General features: G+C 39.0%; 1 protein-coding gene across 1 annotated transcript in view; it reads left to right on the forward strand.

The window, feature by feature from the left end:
• Window positions 1-5074, forward strand: part of PLXNA4 (plexin A4) — a 751018-nt gene extending 745944 nt beyond the window's left edge. The window contains exon 17 of the mRNA XM_075273936.1: window positions 5062-5074. The gene's annotated coding sequence lies outside the window, so the exon portion shown is untranslated. The remainder of the gene's footprint in view (window positions 1-5061) is intronic.
• The last annotated feature ends 14374 nt before the right edge of the window (window positions 5075-19448 follow it).

Below are 19448 nucleotides of genomic sequence, written 5' to 3' on the forward strand. Positions count from 1 at the left end.
AAACATATACTCATCTTGCATCACCTCTCATGGGCATACTGGCTCTATTCAGCATTTTTTTCGGTCTTCTTCTTTCTTTGACTTAAGTCACGCTCCTCAGATGTCACTGATGGGGCTTGTGTTTGGCCTCAGTGGTCACATGGGGTACACTGACATCATTATGCCAGTGCACTCCATGTAGATGCTGGCAGCTGCCAGGTTCTCCAGCGAGGTGAGTATGAGTGTTTGTTATATTTGATCACAGTTATCACATTGCTGTAGGGCCTTGGCCATCTCCAGCAAGGCCCGTACCACTCTACTCTTGGTCACTCCACAATAGTTATGCTGCCCATTACCAGACCTTCACTGTTTATTAAAAAAAAAAAGCAGTCTGGGAGAGTCCACTAAAGGCAAGGACCCATCAGGTGACTCACCATTTCTACGGAGGGCCAGTCTGACCTTGGCAGTTGTAATTTACAGGTATTTGACTTTAAATATTGTGACAGCACAAGGTATCATCTAAAGCAATGTAAATAGGCAAACTAGCAACATCTAGGGGTTAAAGAGGTATTCCCATGTTACCATGTATGATATAGGCATGTATGTCATATGGTAAATGTCAGCTAAATATGTTTACCACACTAGCTGAAGATTTTTTAGAAATTCCCATAGAAGTGAATGGAGAAATTCTGAACATGCACTAACACCTGTCCATTTAGAAAACCCACAGGCAGAACAGTGGGTCATGTTACTTCTATTGTGCCCTGACCCATAAGTAGAATCTGCATGATATCCATGCTAGTATTGTCTAAAATGGGAATGCTCCTTTAAACAATTTAGCATCACACAACTTAGATAATGGATCCATCAGTGACAGTCATTTTCTCTACATTAATATATACTATTCTTAAAATATTTTATAATTTATACGTGACTATAATGGAGGTACAGTTTTTACACTAATGTGTTTGAATTCAAACTTATGTATTCATGATATTTATCAAAAATCTTTGCTTCCAGCTCATGGATAATATATTGCAATGATATGTAAAGTAGTGTATGCATATGTATTAAAGGCAACTTCTAGAGGGGGGACTGAGAGCTTTTCAACAGAAATCATATAAATTGTTTCACAGAAGCCCTGTTTATGATATGAACATATGGAGAAAAACAACTTAGAAAATGTTTCAAAGAAATAAATGAATTCTAGTTAAGAACAAAGTTAGTGAAATGACAAGTAATTATATCACCAGATATTACTTACGATGCAAGAGAACTCCCCATAAAAACAGAATAACTTATGATCAAGATATCAATAATTAATTGGGTTCTTTAGTTAACATGTCTGATCAGCTTTTTGTATTTATGATATTTATGCAGTTCCTCTTAAGATCCTAAAGGTGTTGTCCTATCTCAAGGATCCTATCTATACTGGTAGGTTATGTAAATTGAAGACTTTTCCTAAATATATTGCTTTAGAAATGCTGCTTTGTTTGCCTGCTATGTGAACTTCTTCTTTCTATTGTTTACACAGAGTTGCTATAAATACAGACCTGTAAGATAGGACAAGTGATGTCACTTACTTAGTACCGGCAGGACAATCAGTTCAGCTAATTGCAGTTTGCTGATAAAGCCAAGTCTGTTATCTCTCTATGTAAACACACAAATAACACTGAGCCCATTCTCTACAAGCATGTGCATATTATCTGATCTGCAGAAGTATTGTGATACCTCATAATGTTATTCAGCAAGCTCCGGGGGGGGGGAGGGGAGGGGGGAGAAATACAGGAAATGAGAAGAAGAGACTGCAGGCAAAGCTGAGACACTGAGATGGGAAAACCCCTTTAAACATCCGGTTGTAACTGTTAGCCTTGTCTCTTGTACGTATGGATTTATCCAGATTCTCTGAATATTTTGATTTTATTATATACTGTAGACAGCAGGATATTCAAAGTCTTTGCAGTTTTATGTTGAACATTTTTCAGAAATTGTTCCACAATGTTTAGATGTAGTTTTTTCAGTGATTTGGGAACCTACGACCATCTTTGTTTCTGAGGGATTCTGCCTTTCTAATATGCCTTTTTGATATACCGTCATGAGATTTAGTTCAAAATTGATCCTACTCCAGTCTTTTTCATCACCATTACTTACTTTTCTGGCCTTTTGTCGTGTCCAATCTGTCCCAACTTTTTGTAGATGTGTTTTTGCGATGAATTTCTTAATTTTTCACAGGAAACCGAAAATTCCAACTTTCAACTTCTGATATGTGTCCTATGTTCTACTATGAATAAAAATATGGTTATATGAGATTTCTCAAGCATTGTGTTTTTGTTTTCTTTATAGTTTACTCATTGTCCCAACTTTTTGAGAATTGGAGTTGTACTTTCTGTATTAATTCCTCCTGATTTTCTAGATCTCTGCCTATTGTCTTTCATTCTGCTTAGGCTTCATTCACATCCAAATTTCCGTAAGAGACTCCGTCTCAGATTCCGCTGAAAGTCGACGGAGAGGAAAGTTCTGCATAGAGGTGTTCACACTGTTTTAGTGGGTGGATTCTCCCTTATTATGGTCCCAGATATGAATGATGAAGAACACGGAGCAAGTGTGAACTAAGCCTTACTTCCAACGGACATGTGATATAAAGCCTATGTGATGAACACACAAGTGCACAGCTCATTACTCTACAGCACAGTAATCAGACAACAGTCTTGTAACAAGTTGTGCACCTGTGTGTTCATCACATGACTATGGAACTACAAAACTTTGCGTACCATTGCTTACCATCAAGGATCTGAGAACTGCAGTTTTCACTGCATAGAGATACACGTGTTTATCAGGCTACCATAGTTTTGTTGTTTTTCTCCTGAGGAGCCCGTGTGAGAATTAGATGGGGGAAATGCATGGAGAAACACTTCACATTATATGGGAGCTAGTTTACAGACATATCATCGATGGTCCAGTATATAGCATCTGTATGAGAGTTATGTAACCTGTAGCACTAAATCTTTAGAGTGTACAGGGCCACACGGTGGCTCAGTGGTTAGCACTGCAGCCCTGCAGCGCTGGAGTCCTGGTGTTCAAATCCCGCCATGGGCAAAAAAACATCTGCAAGGAGTTTATATGTTCTCCCCATGTTTGCATGGATTTCCATCCCATATTCCAAAAAAAAGACATACCGATAGGGAAAAATGTACATTGTGAGCTCTATGTGGGGCTCACAATCTACAAAAAAAAAAAAAAAAAAATCTTTAGAGTGTACAGTGATGGGTCTAACATCTACTAGTCCAGTCACAATAGTCATTAAAGTAGTACATCTACATGGATTTGTGTCTGCCTCACCTGAAGTTTGAGGTGTAATATAAGATTTATTATCTTTAACAATAATAGATTAGCCATTGCAAGGGTGTTGCATTGCTAAATATGTCTTGATTAAGGTAGGGTATGCAGGATATGTGAGAGAAGTGGATATTATTTAAATATTTCCAATGAAACTGTAATTGGTTATATTATTGTACTGCAATTTGCTGAATATTATTTGCAACAACCCCAAATAACTAGAGATGAGCGAACACTAAAATGTCCGAGGTTCGAAATCCAATTCGAACAGCCGCACACTGTTCGACTGTTCGAACGGATTTCGAACCCCATTATAGTCTATGGGAGGAAATGCTCGTTTTAGGGGTACGCAAAATTCGATAAAATTATACCTACCAAGTCCACGAGTGACAGTCGGGCTGGATTCTCCTTGAAGTCTTCTCCCGGCGCAGCGTCCCGGCTGGAATTCACTCTACCTAGGCACTGAGGCCTAGGCAGAGCCGACTGCGCATGTGCGGTCATGCGCGGACATGCGCAGTCGGCTCTGCCTGGCCCGACGTCTGAGCAGAACCGACTGCGCATGCAAGGGCATGCCCGCACATGCGCAGTCGGCTCTGCCTAGGCCGGATGCCTAGGCAGAGTGAATTCCAGCCGGAAGACGCCATGGGGACGCTGCACGGAGAAGACTTCTAAAGGTAAGAGAAGAACCAGCGTTGATTGGCAGAATGTATAGCATTCTGCCAATCAACGCTGGTTCTGCATCGAACCTTAAACTTCGAACACCTACTCGATCGAACACTACTCGCTCATCTCTACAAATAACATCTTTACAGTAAATTTTTGAGGAAAATTAATCCAGAGCTATGGCCTGACACTTCCTTGGCATTCAGATAATTCCCAGAGTCAATGACCCATCTCCAGCTATAAATTCATGCTCAGGTTTAACTGATTTAAAAAAGTGGATGAATGCAAGCTGGCTAAAACTGAACCTAGAGAAACGACTGATAGAGTGGAGGTCACAGAGTAGTATCAGAACAATATGAACAATTGTAATAAGGGCTCATTCACATCTTCGCCTGGCACTCTGTTCTGCAGGTTTCCGTTTCCTGCACAAAACTGGGCAGTAAACGGAAACCTGCCAGCATCTTTCCAAACCCATTCATTTGAATGGGTTTGAAAAGTGTCCTGCATGAGCGCTGGTGAGCGTTTTATGCTCTCCGCGGTGAAACAGTTTTTTTAAAACCGGACACAGAGTCGGACATGCAGTACTCTGTGTCCGGTTTAAAAAAAAACGGTTTCGCTGCGGAGAGCTCAAAACACTCACCAGCGCTCACGGCCGGACTCAGCATGACAGGATTCCTTCTTCTGCATGCCGATAACGGAGTCCAGATGCTGGTGTGAAACCAGCGTAAATTGTTTATATTGTTCTGATGCTACACTGTAGCCTCCACTGTATCAGTCATTTGTATGTTCTTAAATGATTTTATTGTATGTATTGTATGTTTTTTTTTGTCTTGTTTTCTCTCTATCAATATGTTATGTAATAAAAATTATATTTTGAGATAATATTGATGTGCATTTTTGGTTAATTACCTTCGAGTACTGATGCCAGATAGGATTATTGTACACTCACCGGCCACTTTATTAGGTACACCTGTCCAACTGCTCGTTAACACTTAATTTCTAATCAGCCAATCACATGGCGGCAACTCAGTGCATTTAGGCATGTAGACATGGTCAAGACAATCTCCTGCAGTTCAAACCGAGCATCAGTATGGGGAAGAAAGGTGATTTGAGTGCCTTTGAACGTGGCATGGTTGTTGGTGCCAGAAGGGCTGGTCTGAGTATTTCAGAAACTGCTGATCTACTGGGATTTTCACACACAACCATCTCTAGGGTTTACAGAGAATGGTCCGAAAAAGAAAAAACATCCAGTGAGCGGCAGTTCTGTGGGCGGAAATGCATTGTTGATGCCAGAGGTCAGAGGAGAATGGCCAGACTGGTTCGAGCTGATAGAAAGGCAACAGTGACTCAAATAGCCACCCGTTACAACCAAGGTAGCCAGAAGAGCATCTCTGAACGCACAGTACGTCGAACTTTGAGGCAGATGGGCTACAGCAGCAGAAGACCACACCGGGTGCCACTCCTTTCAGCTAAGAACAGGAAACTGAGGCTACAATTTGCACAAGCTCATCGAAATTGGACAATTGAAGATTGGAAAAACGTTGCCTGGTCTGATGAGTCTCGATTTCTGCTGCGACATTCGGATGGTAGGGTCAGAATTTGGCGTCAACAACATGAAAGCATGGATCCATCCTGCCTTGTATCAACGGTTCAGGCTGTTGATGGTGGTGTCATGGTGTGGGGAATATTTTCTTGGCACTCTTTGGGCCCCTTGGTACCAATTGAGCATCGTTGCAACGCCAAAGCCTACCTGAGTATTGTTGCTGACCATGTCCATCCCTTTATGACCACAATGTACCCAACATCTTTTTTTTTTTTTTTCTTATGGTAGAGTTGGAAGGGACCTCAAGGGCCATCGGGTCCAACCCCCTGCGAGTGCAGGTTTTCCTAAATCATCCCAGCTATATGTTTATCCAGATTCCGCTTGAAGATTTCCATTGATGGAGCGCCCACCACCTCCCGTGGCAGCCTATTCCACTCTCTCACTACCCTCACTGTCAGAAAGTTTTTCCTAATGTCTGATCTGTATCTCTTTCCCTTTAGTTTCATCCCATTGCTTCTTGTACTTCCTTGTGCTAATGAGAATAGGGTAGATCCCTCTGCACTGTGACTACCTTTCAGATATTTGTAGACTGCTATTAAATCTCCCCTCAGCCTTCTCTTCTGCAAACTAAACAATCCCAATTCTTTTAGCCGCTCCTCATAGGACATGGTTTGCAGACCTTCCACCATTTTGGTTGCTCTTCTCTGGATTTGCTCCAATATATCGATGTCTATATATCTGATGGCTACTTTCAGCAGGATAATGCGCCATGTCTTAAAGCTGGAATCATCTCAGACTGGTTTCTTGAACATGACAATGAGTTCACTGTACTCCAATGGCCTCCACAGTCACCAGATCTCAATCCAATAGAGCATCTTTAGGATGTGGTGGAACGGGAGATTCGCATCATGGATGTGCAGCCGACAAATCTGCGGCAACTGTGTGATGCCATCATGTCAATATGGACCAAAATCTCTGAGGAATGCTTCCAGCACCTTGTTGAATCTATGCCACAAAGAATTGAGGCAGTTCTGAAGGCAAAAGGGGGTCCAACCCGTTACTAGCATGGTGTACCTAATAAAGTGGCCAGTGAGTGTATGGTTAGTGTGTTACTGTGCAATCTATATCCTAGTAGGTTTGAGCTATAGGGTTAATGAACCTAGAGAAAACTTAAGTTTTTATGCTTGAAAGTCAGTACTTAAAGGAATATTCCCATCTCAAGGATCCTATCTATACTGCTAATTTAGGTAAAAAACAAAGTGTTTTCCTAAATACATTGCTTTAGAAATGCTGCTTCATTTGCCTGCTATATGAAATTATTCCTCCCATTGTTTACACATCCTTAACTTGGTCCCAGTCCTGTATCTGATAACAGGCTGCATAACTTGACTCTTGAAAAAATATTTTTGTACCGTGTTAGCCAGTGGATATAAAATATATAGAAAAAACAACAATAAACTTGAGAGTCTTCAGTAGTTTTTAAAGGCTAACTAATAATGATGACAGATTACAAGCTTTCGAGCCTCTAGGCCTCTTCCTCAGGTATAGTTTAAAAACAATTTCTGAAGGATGCATATCCTTCAGGTATCAACTACTGAAGACTCTCAAGGTTTTTTTTATATATTTTATAACTTGACTCAGTGCTCTCTGGGGGGAAGGGAGACTGATTTTCTGCAGTTTCTGTTATCAGTTATACAGTGTCTGTTATCTGGCCATGTAAACACAGAAATAACATTGGGTTTACTGCCAGACCATTGTCTCAGAGCATGATAAATGTTCTGTACAAACCTGTGTAATGTAATATACGTTTACTGTGTATATTATTTGTTCTGCATTTATGCTAATAATCTTTACAAATAATATCTCACAGTAAAGGCAATGTTCCAGTATAACTACAGTTGAAAGCATCTGCATCTCTCTTTATACTGTGGATATAGAAATCTTGGATGGGATACCCGTAAATTTAACTGGCTGGTTGATTACTCTCCACACATGTGGACAAAATGCGGCCACCATCTGATCCAGCGGTCATGTGATCCACCAGCTCAGCATCTTCTAAGGGTTGCTGGGTTCTACAGGACCCAGATCAGCTCTATTAGTATTTAAAACAGTGTGCATGAGGCCGGATTCCTCCTGAAACTGGAGCTAAATGTATCAGCCCTAGTTGCACAAGAAATCAGTCTCCAGTATAAAGAAAAAAAAGTGATCAGATGTCCCCAAAGGTCTATTATGACAGAATGTAAAAAAAAATAAAAAAAAAATAATTAAAAAATCTATAGAAAAATAAAAAAAATTAAATAAAGTAATTAAAAAAATAAATGAAATAATACGCCAATTATTTTTTTCAGTAGTATTTTGTGTTATTAAATTTAAAAAGTGAAAAACAGACACAATTTCCCTCCTATTTTGTTTATATTTTCCCAGATATATAAAAAAAAATTCAAACACATGCAAAAATAAAACAACATAAAAATAAAGCTCCATGTGTCTCCGAAAAATGATGCAGAAATTAGTTGAATAACACATATGATAAAAATGTCACAGCCCTCAGAACCTCAGATACAAAAAAAAACCCTAAAATGTGTCTGGTCCTGGACCACAAATGTGCCCTGTACTGAAGTGGTTAAAAATGAGATGTATGGTTTTGATATTGGGATGGGCTTGTGATCTATTGTTTGTTGTAGTCAAGATTCCCTACACAACAGCAAGGATCATTACTACAGATGAGCGAGTACTGTTCGGATCAGCCGATCCGAACAGCACGCTCGCATAGAAATGAATGGACGTAGCCGGCACGCGGGGGGTTAAGCGGCCGGCCGCCGTCAAAGCGGAAGTACCAGGTGCATCCATTCATTTCTATGGAGCGTGCTGTTCGGATCGGCTGATCCGAACAGTACTCGCTCATCTCTACTCATTACTAAAATGATTACTTCCAGACTATACAGCATTGTATTCATGAAATGTATTCCTACACTGAAACATATAATATGTATAAATAGGCGGCACTATATGTACTGTAAAGAATAATGGATACTCAGAAGAAATTAAAACTGTTTTCAACTGGCAGAAAGCATTTTAACAATTGTCTTTGTCTTGCTGTTTCATTATTTGGTATTACAGATATGCTCATCTCCACATATTTTACTGATAAAAAATGTATGAAAATAATGTTTAAAAAACGTGGAAAGTCATTGAAGGGCGAGATCACAACTCACAATTTCTCCTTGGGCTATTATTGTGCTTTATTATGTATTAGATTTACAATGACTACATCCACTAAATAATGCCATTGCAAGCATTCTACAGTACAAATAGTTTGCTAGACAGAGTGGGTCATAAAACATGCTGAGCTATACTTCATGCCAGGTTTTCTATCTTTTACCATATGAAAGCCAAAAGTGGGGGATTTATTGCTGTCTGCAATGAAGCATACTCAGAGTTTCGGACTTTTTTTTCTAAATGCATCATAACACAATCTTTGACAAGGACTTGGAAATACCAACACACCTCAAGCAATTTAACACTACAATCCAACGGCATAAGAGTGATGTATCAGATATCTACATAATAAATCAGTAGCCAGATGCCAAATAATCAGAAGCAATAGATTAATAAGCATCAGATCCATTTCAATTCTGCATTTCATGCGCCTGGAGAAGCCAACATAGCTTACAGTGAAATCCTAGCAGTTGTTTAATATGCTTACTTTCCAAACAGTAAATGATCATATAACCACTTTGCTATCATTAACTTACTCAATGTACATTTTGTATAATTAGTACATTGTAAACGAAATTTGCATTTATTATAATTTAGCTGATGCTTCTTGGATAATTACTTAGGTCTCTAAGCTACAATACTTACTGTCCAAAACTTTGCTATAGGAGACAATGTACTAATACAGTACATTGTATTCCTTTGTTACAAAAGATGCTTTCTATCATTAAATACAGTATAATGGTCTAGCATTTTTCTATTTCTTGGTTTTGTGTCTCTTTGATATGGTACCCAAGTTAAAAATGGCAAGAGAGAGAGAGGGGGATGGAGCTTGGCCGCTGATAGATATGACCGTCTGAACTGATGGCTCTTTGATTCCTGGTGACTCTTTCTGGCTCACAGCCTTTGACTGCTACCTAAAATGTCTCTTTTATCTGTCCTAGTGTCCACATACCTGTCAGGCACCTGTTGAAGGTCTGACCAACTGTTCTGCTATCCGCCAACTTCTGTACTCTGCATGGACAAGGGAATTCCCATTACCACCACCTTGATTGTCTACATGTGCAGCCCCTGAGTGACAAGGGCTGGCCCGTTGCCGGAATAGCGGCTCTCAGAATTCCGCCATTGCGGCTAACACCACAAGTGGTACTCACAACATTTGGTCTCATATTCACCCCATCTGGCTCACCTGCATCTGCGGTCCATGCCTGGGGAGATTGCAGAGTGGAGGGACGAGCTGGCATCATTTTCCTCTGCCTCTTCACCTTTCTAAAGCCAGCCCTCCTCTCTAGATCGCTGTATATTATCTGAACCACCTGGTGACATTTTGGGGGATTTCTGAAGGGGCTACTGGCATCCCCCTGCATCTTATTAACTATATAATCATACTGCTGCCATAAGCTAATGATAGCCTGATCCCAGTCACCTTCACTACGAGACATCCCTACTTAGCAGCTGCAATCCCCTCCATTAATCCTCTTGGTATCCTCACCACATGAATTGACTTCTGGCTTACCCCAAGGCTCCATTGACCTACTCTGTACCTGCTGTAATGTGAATTTTTCATCTAGGAACAATTCTGCCCCTGCCAGACATTATTTTCCGCCTCCCATTCACTTAAATAGGAGTTGTCAGGCAGAATCTACCCGAAGATTATGATATCTATTTTTAATTCTAGCTGAAATCAATGGCGGCTGGTTTCAGGTAGAATTTGGAGCAGATTTTGAGCAGCACTTCTGCATGTTTGTTTTTTTCCAGGCAGCTATTCTGTAGTTTCTGCATATGCCCATATGATGTCCACCTCTTGGTTACATTGCTATGCCTATTTGGCTACCGAATATACATAAGTCATTTATATTTTTCTCAGTTTTTAAATTTGTGGAGATCATCATATTGTTTGGCTAATGTAGAAGACTAGAATAATGTGTATAAATTCATTTTATTGTTACCTGATGGCTGATGTTGGATTCTATAATGGGTTTATTTTTCTCAGAAAATAATATCTTTTCACTGTGCATGCTATAAACTTTTTGAAAAGCAAACTTATCTTGGCATGTAACCAATTGACCAGGTCCCCCTGGGACACCTATTGTACCTTGCATGGTCTCTGAACCTAGATTCCTCTTTCCCTTCCCCCTTCTGCTGATTCTGTGTGTTTGTCTTCCTTCTGCCCCTCCCCCCTTTTTTTTTTTGTTACTCCCTTTTCTTGATGGTTTACCTTATTGTTTCTCGTACAGGGATTGGACAGTGTGCCCCCTCCCCTGATTTCTTGTTTCACTGTGTTGTGTTATTAAAAATTTTCAATAAAAATTACAATTGAAAAACAAACAAACAATTGACCAAACCAACATGTGATTAATTAAGATGCGGAGGCTTCAATTTATATAGAAACTATCAGTTGCAGTAAGAATACAGACAACCAATATCCTTTCTTTACTGGCTGATCTTAATTCTTCTAATATTTTATTACTAGAGCATCTGGAGAAACTGAGCAAACTACATTTATTTATCATAGCAGAGGCGGCTTTGGGAAGGCACTTGAATTTCGCTATCACCCATCTAAACTCTAAATGTATTGTGAAGCAGTTGTCATAGTGATGGAAATACCATACAATATAAAAGCATCCTGTTATTTACAGGGTCCCTTAGGATAGTGTGCATTTCAGAAAGATGTCATCTTCATGCTAATACTCTCTCGCATGTGAAGTAAATACATTATAAATGTTACTTACATGCGTGACGGTATTTTCAGAGACTGGATTTCACAAAAGAACAATTAAAGTAAGAGAGTTCAAGCTGAAGATTGTTTTTTTTTGTTTTGCTGTCTAGTAGATATAGTACTTTCAAATAGTAACATGCTTACAATGATGGACAGACCTCTTCAGTGGTATTTTAGGTTTGGCAGGTTTGGTCTCAAGATTTGTTTTGTTCTGAATAAATTTGTTCTGAATTTCAGTGTAAATCAGCATCAATGATATTGTAGTATAGAACACACCGCGCACAAGAAATGACTGTCTGAGTGGTGATAGTGGTGGCAGCAGTGGCAACATATGTGGCAGTACAGTATAGAAAACCAAGCCATCTGGGGCCACACGGTGGCTCAGTGGTTAGCACTGCAACCTTGCAGCGCTGGAGTCCTGGTGTTCAAATCCTGCCAAGGGCAAAAAAACATCTGCAAGGAGTTTGTATGTTCTTAGAAAAAGTGAAAAAAATTTTCAGCTCCACTCCTTGTGTCCCTTTTTAGTAAAACATAGCGTTTATTTGTACATTTGTTTAAAAAAATCCAGTATATGTTACAGGCATGATTGCTCTCAAATCAATTCCATGTTTCAAAAGTAAAGCCAGCTGACGCGTTTCAAGGACAGTCGTAGCTACGACTAAGGGGACGTGCCTGTCCTTGAAACGCGTCAGCTGGCTTTACTTTTGAAACATGGAATTGATTTGAGAGCAATCATGCCTGTAACATATACTGGATTTTTTTAAACAAATGTACAAATAAACGCTATGTTTTACTAAAAAGGGACACAAGGAGTGGAGCTGAAAATTTTTTTTCACTTTTTCTATGGACATTCCCCACAGTCGATGGGTCGTTTTTTCGTGCAACCTCCGTCCTGGAACACCTGGTCACATAACCATCCTGTTTGATCATTTGGAGTAGTTCAAGTAAGTGGGCTGTATTTGTTCCTTCCCCAATACTTCCCATTTATATTTGTTTGTATGTTCTCCCTGTGTTTGCATGGAATTCCATCCCATATTCCAAAAAAAGACATACTGATAGGGAAAAATGTACATTGTGAGCTCTATGTGGGGCTCACAATCTACATAAAAAAAAAGAAAAAAAAAAGAAAACCAAGCCACCTACTGGAGATGCTTGACTAAGTCATGGCAGTGGTGGTAGCTATTTTAACAACAGTTGTAGTACATATGGCATACAACTTGATGGGGCAAGTTGCAGGTGATGATGTCGATGTCTAGCTGTGTAAGGGTATGTTCACACATCAGTATGCCATCCGTCCGTTTGAATTCAGTTTGACACTTCAAAACGGACTGATGCACATACTGATTGTATACTGACACCTTGTTATGCTGATAGCAAACGTTCTCTGTCCCCTAGAGGACAGATAAGGGGATTAAAAGTAGCAATTGTAAACAGAGTAGAGATAAGGAGGACATAAGGACATTTATTATATGTCCTTATTGCTACTCTGTTTATAAATGCTACTTTTAATCCCCTTATCTGTCCTCTAGGGGATGGAGACTGTTTGCTATCAGAATCAGTTCGTTTTGAAGTGTCAAACTGAATTCAAACGGACGGATGGCATACTGATGTGTGAACACAGCATAAGAGTCACCAATAAATTCAATGTGCACCACCGACCATTGGACCAAAAATAGGGTGCAACTTTATGTACAAAATCATCAATGAAGGTGTTGAATATTGAGTGGCATTAGCTCGATATCTTTCTTTTTCCCTGGTCTAGAGGAAAAGTGGGAGAAAGAGAAGCAAAATAATTTGGTTATAAACAAAAAAGCAAAAAATACAGCCCACACACTTGATAGAAAATGTCTTTGGTAGTCAGTGTAATTTCCTCCCATGCATGGTTATTCCTTCGGAAGCAAAATGTATCACCAAAGAAGAAAGTAAAAATAAATTTTTTTAAAAAATGCTATGCGTAAGAGGCGACAGTCATAATGCGTAAATGACTTTGTATTTGTTTATATGTGACATTATTTTATAGAATACATTTTTTTGAAGCAAACGTCACATTTTATATACATACTTTCCTCTGGTGTTGAATCCTTTTTGATTTTTACTTACCTTTGTTAAATAATTTGGGGACCTTGATAAAGCATCACACTTCCCTCATAAGTCTCCAATGATATATCTCAAAGTAACACATTGTCTCTGAGGTCTAATGAATGCAATAATCGTTCACCGACTTCTGCTGCTGACACAGACCAGAATATTTCAGCTGGAGTTCCACCAAGTTGGAACATCTCAGATAAGGCGGTGTAAAGGCAGATTGTATAGTAGTTTGTAAAGACAGACGGTGGGACTGCAGCCTTACTTACCGATCTTCGCACCTGCTCAAATCTGTCTCCACTTCCGCAGAAGGGGAAGCGCAGGAGGCTGTGAGCAAGAGTGGGAATCGGTAAATAAATAGGGCCCGTTACCTGTGGGGGTTACTATTTAAAAAAAAACATCAGGTGCTCACTGGGCTACCTAATGTCCCAGGCCCTGTGGCAGCAGCTACTGCAGCTACACTGCTATTTACACCACTGGGTTTCACGGTTAAAAGTGGACTGCCCAAAGGTTTTTAGTCAATGGGCAGTCCAGAAGTGGTTAATGCATTATATGTGTCTATTAAGTGGCAGCAGCAAAAAAATTCAAGAACAAATTTATGAAAATGATGATGATGACAAAGACAATATCCAAATAGTTGTTGTGGACTTACTACAAGAAAAACAACAAAGGGAAGGGGGGCAACACGGTGGTTCAGTGGTCAGCACTGCAGCCTTGCAGCACTGGAGTCCTGGGCTTGAATCCCGCCAGGAACAACATACACAAGGAGTTTGTATGTTCTCCCCATGTTTGTTTGGATTTCCTCCCATTGTGAAAAGACATACTGATAGGAAAAAAAATGTACATTGTAATCCCTATATGGGGTTCACAATCTACAAGAAAAAAAAAGCTCTGGCTTATTTCCTTCTTACAGATATGGCAGATTGATATAGATTTGTATTTTAGTAATGCACAGAAAATTCCCACACGAGAGATGATAGCATAAAGCCTGCTATCATGAGAGATGGGCAATTTGTTCATTTTTCATCAAAACCGAACTATATATGATTCATTTTGGATGAACTAAAATGGCTACCTTGACATGCATTGGGATAAATTATTATACTCTAGGGTCTCTTCTTCAGTTATACTCTCCCTCCATTATCTCTTGTAGGCCTTCTGGCACCATGTCTCTGCTTCATTGTGATGTCTGGCACTCTTCTGTGATGTCATTTGTCCAGAGTCACCACTGAGGCTTCTGATTGGGCCTCAACGGAGACATGAACATGCTGAGTCTCAAGACGTGCCAAAAGAGATGACGGAAGGTGAGTATAAAAGTTTTTTTCATTGTTATCACCTCTCCTGGGCCTCCAGCTATTATACTCTGGGGTCATAGTATAATAATTTCCATTCCAGTTCTATTGCTTTGTCCAAATACAGGATGAAACTATATCTTCTTCCAAGGTTCAACTGAGCTTGCCTTAGGTCTGCCCATACAGATATTTTTATGTTGTGTCTATATGTAGCTCTGTTCATTATTATCACTGCTGCCCACACAATCTTCTCCTGAGTGCCCCCACCAGTACAGCTACCAGCACCCCACCCCCTGCCACTACTGCCCCCACCAGTGGCAATACCACAAAAAATGATTACTTGCACTGTAGCCTTATGACATTTGCAACAAATGAATATGTACAGTGTGACATACAATTTGCTCTAAGAATGTGTGAATGTGTGAATCTGTCCTGCATTTTGAATGGCAGTTCTCGTACATTTCTATCTCGCCTTACCTTAACTTGAAATTGGTTAAAACTCCAATTTCTCATTAAATAAATTCAATACAGTAAGACATACTGTAATGTTAGCAAGAAACTGGTTAGACTGCAGTTCACAATGCAACCGAGTGGCGGCATATAGAATAGACATCTTGCGACAAATATCACAAAATGATATTGTTTTGATGAGCTGGTAGATTTCTAACAAATATTTGAACATATCCAGCCAAGAGGAGGGGTAAGGATGGACAAATCTGTATCTGCAATATACTCATCGAAAAGTCTTCTTAACTGTGAATTGGTCAGAAAATTATTCTAGGAATATACTAGATACAACTCTAAGTTAACTGTCTAATAACCAGTAGGCTCACTATATGCCAACCTCTTTGAGATCAGAGGAAAACTAATTGAAAATCCCTGCAAGAGCAATAATGGACACAATGATCACCTAACTATCCCTGGATAAACACAGCACTAAAGCATGTTCTGTGGCATTTCATTTCATGTAGCATTATTATAAAATGATTAGAAATGCACTTAATTGGTCACATAATTTTGGTCACATCTGAGCTTAGAAGGCATGAATGTCACCAATGTGATGTGACTATGCTAGTCCAGTCTGCACATTATGGAAAGAAAGGCCTTTATTTAAATTGTACATGTAGCCGGTCATTTTCTCTTTGTTTCAATGACACTGATTTGTGCATATTTGACACAACTGAATGATTCTGCATTTCTTCCAAATCTCTATTCAAAACAACAGAAAAGTCTAACATGGCAGATGGGAAAAAGACATGCTGAGCTGAGGGCAGGTTCCAAGTCTTTGGTATAATGTGACATAGATCATATTTTCTGAGTAAAATGCAAATTCTTTCTAATAGAATATTATTCTATGTTAAAGGTTTAAGGGTATAATTTCACTTAACTACCATTACCATTATTTTAGGTAACATCTAATGGTATACTAACATATAACTGTATACTAATAACAAATAATGCTACAGTCACATCCGCTTTGTGTGAATTTATTTAATTGTTACTTTTTCCTGGAAAGTAGGCCAATACATCTAATGATTAACATTAAAGGATCCTGAGAGATATCGTTCACAGTAAAGGGTTCTGTTGGGCATCAGTTACATCCTGCATGAAGGACTTTTTCAACCATGATTGAGTCTGCAACAAAGACTACTAACAGACCCACCAACACAAATGTACACCTACCCATTGTAAACAGCAGTTTGTAGACCCAATGTGTCACCAAACAAAATGAGCTTAGGACCACTCCTAAGGACATTCTCTAAGTTCCCTCCCCAAGTCTTCATCCTTTAAAGGAGTTGTCCCATCTCATGGATCCTATCTATACTGTTAACTTATATAAATTGAAGACTTTTCCTAACGGTATTGCTTTAGAAATGCTGCTTTGTTTGCCTGCTATGTGAACTTATTCCTTCCATTCTTTACATAGTATTGCTATAAGCACAGACCTGTAGAGAAGTGATATCACTCACTCACTGCTCTTGTGGGCAGGACAATCAGGTCAGTTAACTGCAGTTTGCTGATAAAGCAGAGTCTGTTATCTCTCTATGTAAACACATAGATGACATTGAGTCCATTCTCTACAAGCATCTGTATATATCTGATCTGCATAAGTATTGTGATACTGTTCAGCAAGCTGGGAGTGGGGGGGATACAGGAAGTGAGAAAAGAGACAGCAGGCAAAGCTGAAACAGTGACATGGGAAAACCCCTTTAACTCTCTATATGGATATCTAAACTTTGCCGTAGACAGACCATCAGGTAGGTACTGGGTTGTTTCTGCAGTTTCGTTTTTTCCCTCCCCATATTCCAAGACCCATAACTTTTTCAATCTTCAGTTCACAGAGTCACATGATGGCTTATTGTTTGCGAAACGAATTGTACTTCATAATGGCACCATTGAATATGCTGTGCAATATATTATGAAGCTGGTAAAAAATTCAGAATGAGGAGCAATTGGAGAAAAAATGCATTTATACCAATTTCATACATGTTTAATATTTATGGTGTTCACAGTGTGGTAAAAATGGATGTTACCTGTACTATGCAGGGCATTACGAACAAGGTGATACCAAATTTCTATAGTATTTGTAATGTTTTGATACCTTTTAAAAATTGAAAAACATTGCAAAATAGAAAAAAAAATTGTTGCCATATTTTGACACCTGTAACTTTCATATTTACTACAAGTATAGAGCTGGGTATGGTGTGTTTTTATGCAGGACAAGATGCTGTTTTCACTGATACCTTTTGTGGAAAGATACGATGGTTTGATCATTTTTTGTTACATTTTTTATAGGAGGCAAAGTGTTGTAGAAACCCCCCACTATTTGGCTATTTGGATATATTTCGCCACTACACTGTTTGACGTAGGGGATACACGGCATACATAGTGTAATATTTTAATAGTTTAGCTATTTTGGAGCGTGGAGATGCCTAATGTGTTTATGTTTACTTTTCTTTATTTAATTTTATTTCTGATCTAGGGAAAGGGGGGTGATTTAAATGCTTGTGTTTTTTAATTTTTTTTTTATACTTTAAAAAAAAAAATTAAAAATTTTTTTTTTACTTTTATGATCCGACTCTCTAGGGACTTTGAAATCTAGGGGGTCTGATTGCTGATATTATTCACTGTAATGCTACTGTATTGCAGTGAACAGGAAAATGCCTATCCTCCTATTACACGCTGCTTTTGTATAATAATCGCAGTTTTGTTTCAGACGTGTTCAGTCTGAATAAATCCTCTGGGCTATCAGCGCTGTTCCCTCAGGGACTTGGCAATCTGACCCCTGAGGAGTTATACTCTTCTCACCTCATGGCAGATATGGACTTGTACGCTAAAATAGCAGTGACACATGGCAGAAACCGAAGCAGGAAAAAGCCATGCATGTAGGACTTTTTCGTCTGCTGATTTCAGGAAGACATCGCAACGGAGTCTCAAATGGAGACTCCATTGTAAATGTAAACATATCAATAAACACAGACACTGAAGCAACACGTTTACCAAAACACTGACATGTGAACTAGGCCTTGTAATAGAGTTGTATAATTGTCTCTTATGAAACAAGCTAATTATTATTTTAGGAGTTATAATTCCTGTTACATGTATTCTTTATATTGTGATGTTTTTGTTATTTTTGCATGCAGAATTTATTTTATTGAATGTTAATATTTTCAATTATTACAATTCGCTGGGTGGTAACTGTATTTTATGTTCTCTGAATTGAAGCAATGTGGTATATGTCATATTAAAAACTTACCTTCTTGGCTGAAAACAGCTTGGCTGAACACATTTGCTTTTTTCTTTTTGATAAGAAAAAAGCATGAATTTCAATGCCTTATCTTCATGTACATAGTATTTGTACTTTGATAGTTTTTGGTTTCTTGCAGATTCCATAAATGTTTATAATTCAGACAACGAAACCTACAATTTTGACACATGTTCCTTGGTTACTGACTTTGGGTTGGCGCCTATGCTCAAGGTTTTTTTTTTTTAAAGGGATCCTATCATTAGAATCCCTTTTTTTCCAACTAACACGTAGGTATAGCCTTAAGAAAGGCTATTCTTCTCCTAGCTTTAGATGTCTTCTCCACGTTGCCGTTCGGTATATATTCCGTTTTCCGTCTTTATGCAAATGAGTTCTCTCGCAGCCATTTTTTTTGTGGCCGCTTACGCAAGCTCTTGTGGTAAGCGGCCACAAAAATATGGCGGCACAGGTGCAGTAGGCTCTGAAGAAGACTGAGGCGGCGCTGGAGAGTTCTCTTGCAGCATTGGGGATGCCCCCAGTGCTGTTTTAGCACTGGGGCCCTCCCCAGTGCTGCGAGAAAACTCATTTGCATAAAGATGGAAAATGGAATATCTACCAAATGGCTGCGTGGAGAAGACATCTAAAGGCAGGGGAAGAATAGCCTTTCTTAAGGCTATTCCCACGTGTTAGTTAGAAAAAAATGGATTTTAATGACAGTATTCCTTTAAAGTATTAATTAATTTATTTATAAAATTAGTTCCTACATAAGACATAAATACATTTTTATTTAAAAAAATCTATTAACTATCAAAATCTCTAAAAAACATTTTATCCTACCCAGAAAAGAGAAAAAAAAATCAGCACCCCCTC

This window comes from Leptodactylus fuscus, chromosome 5 (genome assembly GCF_031893055.1).
Source record: "Leptodactylus fuscus isolate aLepFus1 chromosome 5, aLepFus1.hap2, whole genome shotgun sequence".
NCBI lineage: Eukaryota > Metazoa > Chordata > Amphibia > Anura > Leptodactylidae > Leptodactylus > Leptodactylus fuscus.